Source organism: Chelonia mydas, chromosome 9, assembly GCF_015237465.2.
Source record: "Chelonia mydas isolate rCheMyd1 chromosome 9, rCheMyd1.pri.v2, whole genome shotgun sequence".
NCBI lineage: Eukaryota > Metazoa > Chordata > Testudines > Cheloniidae > Chelonia > Chelonia mydas.
In genome coordinates this window covers 70,466,419-70,478,049 of record NC_057855.1, presented here as the reverse complement: position 1 = coordinate 70,478,049, position 11,631 = coordinate 70,466,419, and the positions used below count along the sequence as shown (strand labels likewise).

Genomic DNA, 11,631 nt, shown 5'->3' with positions numbered 1-11,631 from the left:
GTTTTGTTTAATGTAAACCTTTTAATATTATCCAATTTATTGAACTATTTTGCACTACTGCTTTTTAACCCAAATAATATATTGAATTTGATTTTCCCTCTCCCACTAAAATTTTATACCTTTGGAACTATATTGACTTCAGTGGAAGTACTCTGATTTGTACTAGAGAGAATAAGGTCTACTGCCTATAATGTTTATGGATAAACAGATAATCTTTCAACATCTCTATTAGCTATTTAAGTCATACGCTGAATCCACTGGCCTGCAAAGGATATAATTAAATATCGTAACTCAAAGGCAAAACTATGCTATATCCAGTTTTACCATTGTTCTCTATTTATCCCAAATGTGTGGGGGGAGGGGGGGGAAGGGCTGGGAGAAACCCTCTTTTATTAGACAAGAAAATTCATTATAGATGGGTAATTGAATCCTGATTTACAGCTCTGCAAATTTATCCTTAACATTTTGACCAAAATATTATGCTAACATAAACTGCAGTATATCATATGTCCACCAATTCATCAGAGACAGCTATTTCCTTTCATAAGAAGTTTTATGATTAAAGTTATATTCCCAGAGAAATAAACAAAATATTAGAGAAGAGATGATGTTTTAAATATACACTTTCACATGAGGATCATCAAATAATTACTTCTATCATGTTTATTAATTGATTCCATTAGTTAACTACTTGTCCAATCTCAGTTTCACAAACTAGGGCTTTTTCCAAATCCAGAAGAAGACAGAGCTGGACTGATTCACTCTCATCTTTCTCTCTTTTCAAAGAAAAAAGTTACATCAGGTTGATTTTCCGATTCCCTAGAAATAAAGAGGATAATCCCTAATGAAATGCGACCACCTTAAATTAGACAAAAATAATGTTTCTCCATTTTTTGCCCAGTTTGTGAAACAGACATTAAATGGGTTAGCATAGCCTCTCAGACCATGTGCAGAGTCCATTTCAGGAGTGTACAGAAATCCTATTCTCCGCTCCATGCACATGCAGAGATAGATGGAATCATTTACTTATGACAAACACGCAACACGGAAACTGTCTGACATAGTCTAAGCTTCATTAGCAGCAGTGATAATTTTTCACTGCTGACAATCACAACTCATGCTTTATTTCTTGCCAAAGAGAAATTAGCCCAGCTTTAGAAAGTAACACTACCTTCCTGTTTAGGAGTATCTATGTGACCTTAAAAGCCTCTCAATGCCTGCTGGCAGAGGGCTCATTATACTGTAACTCATATCAGGCCTACACACTCACTGCCCCCAAAACATTGTTGTCATAATAGGTGTTCAGAAAGTATCTTGTAAAATGGCATAAGTAAACTGGTGACACACTGGTCAGGTATATCATTTTGTTATGTATGTATGGGTTTGGTTTAAAGAGTTATGTATGTGTATGCTGGAAATATGTTTTTAAAATGTGTTTTGGAGGCAGTGAATACCTCAAGCCTGCACCAGACAAAGGAATATGGAATTACCTGTCTGGATTACAGTCAGAGGTCAATGAAAATACATTTACATATCAGGTAAACAAACCAACCAAGCTAACAAATGGTGGAGGAAACAACATAGTGAGCACACTGTGGGACAGTCTGCACCCCCAGTAAGTTTTCCTAGGTCTTGAGGCAGAGACAATGGACTTCAGAAGATATAATGGGAGCAAAAAGACATTCTAGTGATCTGTCACTTACGGGACCTGGAGAACGGCACCCTCTGAGCCTGTGAACAGTGGATCCTCTTGGCCTGAAGAGCAGGAGCTGCTTATCATCTGCTGTAAGTGAGAAACTCTTTAGGCAAAGATATAGGTTGCTAGAATTAAGTTTAAGGTACTAGAAAACCTGTTTTTTTTTTTTAGTTTGTGACACTTTTCTAGCTCTTTTATTCTTGCCTGGTATCACTTAAATCTATGTTCTTTATTAATAAACTTTTTATTGTTTTATTAAAAAAAACCCTCTCACTGCTGTTACATTGAATAAAGTTTCAGAGTAACAGCCGTGTTAGTCTGTATTCGCAAAAAGAAAAGGAGTACTTGTGGCACCTTAGAGACTAACCAATTTATTTGAGCATGAGTTTTCGTGAGCTACAGCTCACTTCATCGGATGCATACATTGAATAAAGTGTGAATCCTCATTTAAACCAACTGACTGGTGTGTATATTGTCTCTTTGGAGGCAATTAACTTAATTTCTGTGAGTGGCCAGTGGACACTACAGAGAGACATCTCTGGGAAACTCAGAAATTGGGTTCACTGATTGTTAACCTTTCCTTGCAGATATGAGAGGCAGAGTCTCAAAGAGTTGGCTGGTGAAACGGACAGTCTAATCTCCAGCAATGCTCACTCTTGCTAAGGCAGTGGCTTACAGTTCTGGTCTGCCTCAGGAGAAACTTGTGGTCTACATTATATACCTTACAGTGTAGCACACTTTCATATACACATATTGTGCATATGCTGTGATGGATAGGAGCTGCCCTTACAGAAATACATACTTCCGGAGAACTTTATTTTCAATAAGATAAGTGCATTTTTAGGTATTTTTTTGTTTAAGACTTAATTCTGACACCTTTACTCATGCTGAATAGTACCTTTGTCTGCAAGTAGTCTGACAGATTTCATTAATTCAGATAATCCCTCCCAGTTCAACTCATTGTAGGTCTCCCAGGTAGTAGGGGCTATAACCAACATGGAATTGTGCCCACTTCTCCAGACTCCCTGAAGGCTCGACCATTAGTGTGACCAGATGTCCTGATTTTATAGGGACAATCCCGATTTTTATGTCTTTTTCTTATATAGGCTCCTATTGCTCCCCACCCCTGTCCCAATTTTTCACATTTGCTGTCTGGTCACCCTATCCACCATAGATCTAGTATCTAGCCTGGGAGAAGGCTGATGGAAAGAGTAGGCAGTTCAGGGGCAGTGTTAGGAGGCATACACACAGTCCCTTCTCCAGCCCCACACAGATTTCTACAGAAAGGAGGATGCAGCCAAAAGCCATGTTAATTTTTCCAGTGATCCCAGATGCAGCTGCAATCCGGGGAAACAAAACTCTACTGGATGCGTGTGGAGGCAAAGGGTTTCCACATGGATGGCCTCATAGAGGACCCTCCAGGTTTGGGGGAGGGCCCCACATCCTCTTTTGCAGTTGGGAGTTCAGCTCCCTCTGACAGATAAATCAGGGGGATCTCTAAGTCAGGCTCCTTGTGGGGATTTTCATCCCCAGAGCTCTGTCTTCCTGGTTTTACTGCAACAAGGGATGATTTGAGCCTAAGTATATCACAGCATAGATAAAGATGGCAGAATAAGGCCCTCCATGAGAACCATCCGTATGCTCACTCCAAGGCAGAAGGAAACATAACCAATGCTCCAAGGCACTAACGATCTGAATTAGATAGACAATATGGCTGAGACATGCAACACACTAGTTGACCAAGTGAGGTCACATCTCAGTGTGGTGAGGATAACCATTATTTTACTGGGCTGATAGGCTACATGGGAGAAATGATTTTATGTACAGGCTGTCATCTTAATTCTGACTACTCAGAGCTTAGCAGATAAACAACCGTTCGGTAACAACCTTAATAGCCTACAGGGAGCTGGAAGAATGGCTAGGGCATAAAACTGAAAGATAGTTTAAATAAATAAAGTGGGATCTAAAACTACCTTTGCTTATTCTGTGTAGTGGATATTAACATTCTGATGACTCATTTTCATAACACATAATAAGGAAAGAAAATGTCATAAAAATAAATACCTTCACAAATTATCCCATTCTCATCATAGGTTTCAGACAGTAATTTCACAAGCTTCTAAGGGATTAGGAATGCTGTCTGTATTTTGCTCTTCTCTCAGATGTCAATTTTACTGCACATGATCTATGTGTTGATGGCTCTCTATTCAGAGGTGAGGTGGAGAAACCTAGAAACAAAAAACTACAAGTCAGCAATTTTAGCTTGGAGATTCCCAGCTTGACTATTAGATAACGTCAATGTGCACCTGTGAAGTAGAGCTGATAAACTACCGTATTTGGGACATACAACCCCCAAGCTAGCATGGAACACAAAGCCATACCATCCTCCCATGGACACATAGTATATGCACATTGTCTATACCCTTCTGAATTGCATTGCTAATTAATCAAGTTTGCATGCTCTGAATACAAACTGTGAATTAAATACACAAGAAGTGGATTGTAAAACTCCTCCAGAGCTGACTATCTTTAAAGGGAAACACAAGTCCTACTTGAGGGGTCAAACTCTGGCTGGCCCTGCACAAGTGTGCAAGGGTAGTGATGGCACATAAGGATCTGTGCAGGGACCTATCATAATCCCTGTGCAGAGCAGAAGGATTTTTTAGTCTAGTGTCTTTATAATGGTGCTAGACTTCCCATTAAGCAGGTTCATGGCCCCACACCATCCACATGAGCCAGCATAGCTGAAATGGCGTGGTGAGTGGGAGCATACTCTGCATCCTATAAAGAGATACGCTTACAGAGACATTCTGGCTGAGTCAGATAGAATGCTGCTGGGGATCTCTCTGCTCATGTACAATCCCTCCTTACCCACCCAAGGCCAGCTGCGGCTTAATACCTACAATATAGCCTTGTGCATATGAACACTGTCCTAATTATTTAATAATACCATTTTTCAAATCACATTCTCTAACTTTTTAAGTAATACCTTGCAAATGATAATGGTTTGAAACTTCAGCAAGGTGTACAGAATCCAGTGTGGATTGGTTCACAATGATTTGGAAGTCAACCCCATGTTATTTATGATCTTATATATTTAGTCTTCTCTTTTTATGTGTTGGAAAATGTCAAGATAGAAGGATATGGGAAGACAATTTTTACTGTAACCATAATATCCAGGGTTCCACTTCAGCCTATTTCAGTTGTAGAGGCTGGTGGAAATTAAAAGCAGTGCAGGACACATGCAAGTTGGAGAGGTTCAATTACCCCCCTACACTGAAAAGGCTTAATGTTTATTACAGTCAAGTACGAACATAGTGAGGGCATCATACTGAGCAAGAAATTGACTTTTGAGCTAGTGCTAATGGTTAATGTACTTTTCTCTCACAGTGGGAACTTATATATATATATATTTACACCTCCCCAGGCCTTCCCATCACACCGTTTGGAGGAGAAGAATGTTTTCAGAGACCATAAATTATGGTGATAAATGTGAGCCAAATATCTCAGTACGTCAGTGTGACCTGTTTCCAGGAATGATACAATGTTCACAGAGAATACTTAAGTCTTAATACCATCATGATCTCTGATCTCTCCTAATTTATTGTAAAACCAAAAATGCGGTAGTGACAGTTGTAGGTTAGATAGGGCCAGAATCACACTGCTAACACAGAGTGTTTAGTATATTTTAGACTTTCATACCTGGGAGATTTGTATTATTGTATGTTGTCAGAGAGTGTTCAGTGGTTCCACGGCCAAAGGGTACAGGCAAGGAGCAGCTCTGAAAGATGCTAGTTTCTGCAAAAATGCTTCATAGGTATGATCTCAGATGTTACCCATTCATATATGAGCATATCTAAAACTTTGTAAAGGGTAATGTTTAAGCTGAAATGTTCAATTGCAAAAAAAAATATACACCTGAGTTAAGACTATATCCAATGTATAATTTCTACCAAAAAAAGCTTAATTGCATTGGAAACTGAAGCCAAATTCAAAAAGATAGCTTCCTCTGCTCTACTCTAGACTTAACATATTCAGTGGTCACTCTCTACTGGTCACCATACAGTCTAAGGGGAGCACAGATAGAGGTGCTGACATACAGTGAATTGAGAATATTCTACTGTATTTAGACTGACATTTTGTCATCCAAAACCCCTGTAAAGCCCTGATTCTCATCTCAGTTATGCTAGTGTGAATTAGGAGTAACTGCACTGGTGTTAGTGGAATTACAGCAATATAAAATCAGATCAGAATCAGGTCTTAAAAAATATGCAGATAACATCTTTACTTTCTGCAGTCTCTGTGCTTACTTAACTTTCTGCAGTCTCTGTGCTTACTTAAAGAAGATTGGTTTTCTTAAAAAAAAAGAGAAAGTAGATGAAAATGATCAAAGCGATCACCCTAGTCCATGTCTAGAATATAAGTATATGAATACCAGACAGACATGCACAATTAAATAATAGGTTTCACAGACCGTTCTGAAAACGTATCTTTCAGCACCTTTCAGCCAGTAGAAATGTAAGAGGCCCACAACATAGAAATATTATTAAAAACTTTAAGACAAACATAGCAAAACAAAATCTTGTTGGAACCCCCCACAACCCAAATAGGGTGATACTATTAGTTGAAGTTTTCAGCCTATACTCATGTTTTGTTTTGTTTTTATTTTAAATTGACTTCTTGTAGTTGGAAACTACTCAGTAAGTGGCTGAGAAAAATATTTTGCTGATAGTAAATTCAGTGGGAATGCTGTGGATAAGCTTCTTTTGTCAAGGTTTAAACATTTATTTTGTATTTATAAGTTGAGGTTTCTTCTTTTTATTTCCCTGTACTCTCTATGGGTGAGCAGCATGTGTGGGTGCAAGGATCTTCCCTTCCGTTTGTGTGACATGAAGGCGAGGCAGAATTACAATCCTTGCATTCAAGGGAGCAAATGGACTGATCCCTACTCTTCCAGGGGAACTTTGTGCCTCAAGGGGGTCGGGAGGAGGCAAAGGCATAACTTCAATGCAGTTAGACTGGTGAAAAAACAGTGTGGGGTCAGTGGCTGGCCTTAGTCTATGTAGCTTTTGACTGTGTCTGAGTCTTGAACAAAAGACTCCTAACTTCTATGGGTTAACGTAACTTCTTGAAGAGCTGGAAACAAAATACTAGTTTAAGAACTGTGTTTCTCTCTTTCTACTTCTGGTTCATGCTTTGAGAATTTTGTTTAATTGATTGGGGTTTTGCAATCTTCCAGTGGTGAAAAATGGCAAGTGTTCAAAGTAGAAATTCAATTTACATGTGCTCCTAGAAGGACACAGACCACAATATGAAGTGGATCTCTGCAGACATATTTCAAGAATAACACCCCACCTCCAAAAATTTTGCCACTTTGGAAGTTGCATGAAGCCATTTCCTGCTTACTTTGATTTTACTATTGTTATTTCTATTTACTTATTTTAAATCTATTTGTACTAGTGGCTGGATTTTTCTCATAATTGCTGTACAAGCCACTTACCATTTTCTTTTATAATTGATCAATATGTTTACTATAAAAGTCTTTATAGCATGCTGCACTTAAATTTTAAACTCTTTCAGGGCTTATTTCTCTGACTGCGAAATTAGCATTATTGTTAGGTTTTGGTATTAGTATTAGTGATTTGTGTCATACAGAGCAGTAGTACAGGGGAACAGGTGCAGTATAAATCAATGTAGAATTATATTTGCCTGTTGATGCAAATGACTTCAAATTTGCATTAGTGTCAGTTCTCAGCTAACCCGCTGTGCAGCAATGGAAGACTCGTCGCTTTGTATAGATTGTCAGCCTGCTTGTGTCTGTCCTGGGCCCACACCTTCTTTCACTGAAATCACTGGAAAAAAAGCTCCCTTTGGCTTAAGTGAGAGCAGCACCAGCTCTTCTGTGGCTAAAAGGAGAGTTTCAGTTTCTAGTACTGTCAATCTGGCGCTTTGTCTGAGCACCCGATAAAGGGCCAGATTGTGTCTGGCCTCATGAAGGTGCATAAAGGGGACACAGGACCCACTTACAATATAGACTTGGTGGGCGAAATCTGGGCCCAACCGAAGTCAATGAAAGTTTCACCTTTGGCTTCAGTGGGTCAGGAGTTTAACTGCTGTGACAGCACTGCCAGAGGAGTGACGGCCACTGCCACTGCCAGAGGTGCTAGACTTCCTGAAAAGGGTGGGAGGGAATGTCCTCTCCTGGAGCTGGCCGGGGTGGAGGGAAGCACGTGTGACACTCTCTCCCAGGCTGGCAGACCTGCCACTTCAGAGCAGATCTTTCCACACACCTTCTAGCTGAGGCTGTTGTCACATACTGACACACACAATATTTTTAAATGAAAAATGTGTGTGCTACGTTTGTGTTTAGGCACATGGGAAAAGTTTCACTTCAGTAAATCTTCACTTTGGTTACCTTTCGATTCTGAAGTGATAAAAGACCAACTGGGGATTACTCTTTTCTTCAGTTAAATAAGTATAGTGGTTGCTTGAGGACGAAAGTTTTTTCTTACAGAGTAAGCTCATGTTCCAGTCAGGATTCCACTGAAATAGCTGTTTCATGGTTTTGTTGTTTGCTTTTTAAAGGATCCTGACTATTGCTTTAATAATCTTCAAAAGTAATTGAATTGCATCGTTACTATGTAAAACCTGTAAACACTAAACAGTAAACAAGAAAGGACAGGTCAGTATTTGAACATGCAAATACAGTTAAAAATAAGGAAAAGTATTTAAACTGGAAACTGCTGATGGCCTCTTGTTTGCATGTGACAGTGCATATGTTTTATCCTTTTGTTTTCATGTAGCCTATTTTTAAGTCCGTGCTTCTGCTGCATAATGAAGACACATAATTCTTGTGCTTATTTTCAACATGATCAAGACCTGTAAACCAAGTACTGACTGGTTGTGTCAACACTGAGCATTGACCTTTATTTGTAACGGGGCCAGCTGCTAGAAAAGCTCTTTAATTTCATTGACTTATTAAATTAAATTAATTTTAACTGAAATAATAATGGGTGAATCAGCATATGCTGCAAAATTTTAGGAGCTCTAGGAGAACTGTAGACAATTACAGTTTGGAACTGTTTATTTGAATTAAATGTCAACATTTCTGCATTGGTTTCAGTTACCAAAAAGTGAACTTTTCTCCAAACAATAGGTGAAATTTACTGGTTAGGTAAAGAATGTACATGTTGCATATTGGCTGTCAGTGATCAAGTAGTGAAAAATTCTTACACCATTTAAGCATTTAGGGGGCATACAATAGGAAATAGAAACAGTAGACAAGCAACTAAGAGGCATGTGTAAGATAAGGTCACTGGGATTCTTTTTTTCCCCCAAACCTGTTTTACTGTGTTATCCCAGTTCAAAGCAAGTATATCTGTATTCCCCTTGATGGCCCACCAAGGACTCCCACTCTACACTCCCAGCTCCTCAACCATCAACTTCCTTGGGCAAAGACCTCTCTCTCTCTCTCTCTCCCCTGACCATGGTTTTTCCAGAATGCAGAATTCCCTGCCTATACTGTGATGTTTGCAGCAAGCCATACTGCCTAAACAGACCATCATCTGCACTTTACTTTCTCTTCAAAGGCTATGAACAACATAATTACCATCTATAAGTGACTACACAGTCCTTTCTAAGCAAGCACATTTTTAACGTGAAAACATTACAAAAAAACTCAAAGAATAAAAGTTCCTATACACATGATAAAGCTTACCAGAGGTCAACAATGAGTCTTGCAGAGACACAATGGGCCAAAGTATTTCCAACCCTTCCCAGGAAGGACTGCTCTCCTGCACCCCCACCCTTCACCCCGGACAGAAGGTCCTGAATATTTGTGGGATCAGAAAGAAGGCCCTGAGTCAGTTTAAACTCTGACTGTTTATCCAAAACTCCGTCTTTTGCCTGTTGGTCTCCAGATAATGCAGTTTGAATTAATATAGGTGAGCCTCTCAGTGAGGTGGTCACTCTCTGGAGATGTTACAATCTTGGTGGATTTGACTTATCACCTCCACTGTTCCTCACTCCTGAAGGAGACATGGTCACCCTCCCCCATGGAATTACATATAGTCCCTGGCTCACATTGATACATAAACTTAAAACAGGATGTTGTCCCAAAGATATTGCAGGAAATTGTCATAAGGGTGGCAGGACTAGGCCCAACATTTGTAAATTCACTCCCTTTTTCTGCAGTGCTTTTCAAGCCTAATTTTTAAATAATAGAAACAGGTAAAGAACTGGAGTTTGTCTCCAGCAGGATTTCTGGTTGGGTGCCTTAACATATGTTTGGTGTACACTTAAAACATAGATTGCCATAGCTATGTCAGGGCAGGGGTGTAAAATACCTACACTCTTGACTAACATAGTTATGATGACAAAAGCCTCAGGGTGGATGCACCCATGGCACTGAAGAGGACTTCTGATAACATAGCTAGCACCATCTGGGGAGGTTGAAAAACTCTGCTGGGGTAGTCTGTGTCTCCAGTAAAGGTTATGGCAAAATAGCTATGCTGCCATAAGACATATGCCCAATATATTTAGGAGACGTTTATCTTCTACCATTTTGCAGATTAACTAATATTAGAAGCTTTCTGGAGGGAATGGGAAAGAAAGGCTGGGGAAGGAAGATGAATAAGAAAGAAAATACAACTAAATATAGTAGTTTTAATACTTAACTTTTCATAAAAATAAAAATAAAAAAGCTAAATCAATTCCACTTGCAAAAATTCCCTGATTTCAGGTGGTGGATATTCAGCAGATACTAGAAGGATGATTGTTGCCAACACAAGATACATTTGGCTTTTTTTAAGAATGCTAGAATGTGCTACTGAGTTACACATCCTTTCCAAAAACCTTAATTTTCAACACCAGTTTCACTCAGTGTATACAAATGGTGTCTACATTTTTTTGAAGGTATAATAAAACCAATTTGGAGTCATTTATATATGTAGCCCACTTGGGATCATTCCTTGTCCTGTGAGAGAGAGAGTCTTTTCAGTGCTGAACTAAGAAGCAAAGACCTGTGTACAAGTACAAAGTATCTGCAAAAAGTGGAAACGTATGCTCTTTGCAAGCCTATTGCTCCTCCTCTGAAGGAAGCAGTTGAAGGGGTGAGAGAGAAGGAAGCACACAGCAAAACAGATTTGGATTTTGGAGGGAGCAAAGAGCTCTCTGAAGCTTCTTGCTTTCATCCTGCTTCTCTTCCAGCCAGCATGCTATCCCCAAGAAGGGGAGAGCAAAGAAAGAAAAGATTATAAATGGTCCCACAGCACCAACCACCTTTGGAAATCGCTAGCTGATCTACTGTTCCATCCATGGAAATTTGGCCTGACCTCCTCTGAAGAAATGTCATTGCTTAGACACTCAGAGCTATTAAGTGTTGTGGGAAGATATCAGCTCACAGCAGGGTTTGAGTTGCCACTCTTCCTGAAACACTTAGATGATCCCCACATGTACTGTAGCTGCTTTTGTCAGTATCCGAGGACATGACCCTGAAACCATGTGTCTACAGAGCCCTGAGCAGATGGAGAGCCTGGCCAACGGGACCTTACTGTGTAGAGGACCCTGTCAAACAGCCTGAAACTCTATTTAGGAATTCTGTGTTAGACTGCATTTATAAAAATCTGAGCGTTTGCTATTTCCATTTCATATGGAAATCTCATATTGTTTAAAGATGCTTCCCATGTCGACTGACTACATGTGTCTGCCAGAACTGAACACGGAGAAAAGCAGGGTTCTAAGAACCCTTAGCTGTATTTGCATTTTCAAGCATGATTACGAGGGTAGCCTTCTTAGGCCTCAGGGATCTGAGTGAATAGACCTCCAAAAATGTACTCTCAGTTTTACTGTTTGCTTGGTAAGACTGATTCTCTGCTTGCTTTACACAACCATTCCTTTGTCTCCTTTTGTTCTAATCTTCACTCCTCCCGCCCCCA

At 39.6% G+C, this 11,631-nt stretch overlaps 1 long non-coding RNA gene across 1 annotated transcript in view; it reads right to left on the bottom strand.

Annotated features, from left to right (window-relative positions):
* Positions 1 to 474: 474 nt before the first annotated feature.
* Positions 475 to 11,631, bottom strand: part of LOC122461645 — a 47,947-nt gene continuing 36,790 nt past the window's right edge. Inside the window, exons 2-4 of the long non-coding RNA XR_006283715.1 lie at positions 3,761 to 3,924; positions 1,704 to 1,783; positions 475 to 819 (exon numbers count right to left, since the gene is read on the bottom strand). This is a non-coding gene — a long non-coding RNA (uncharacterized LOC122461645). The remainder of the gene's footprint in view (positions 820 to 1,703; positions 1,784 to 3,760; positions 3,925 to 11,631) is intronic.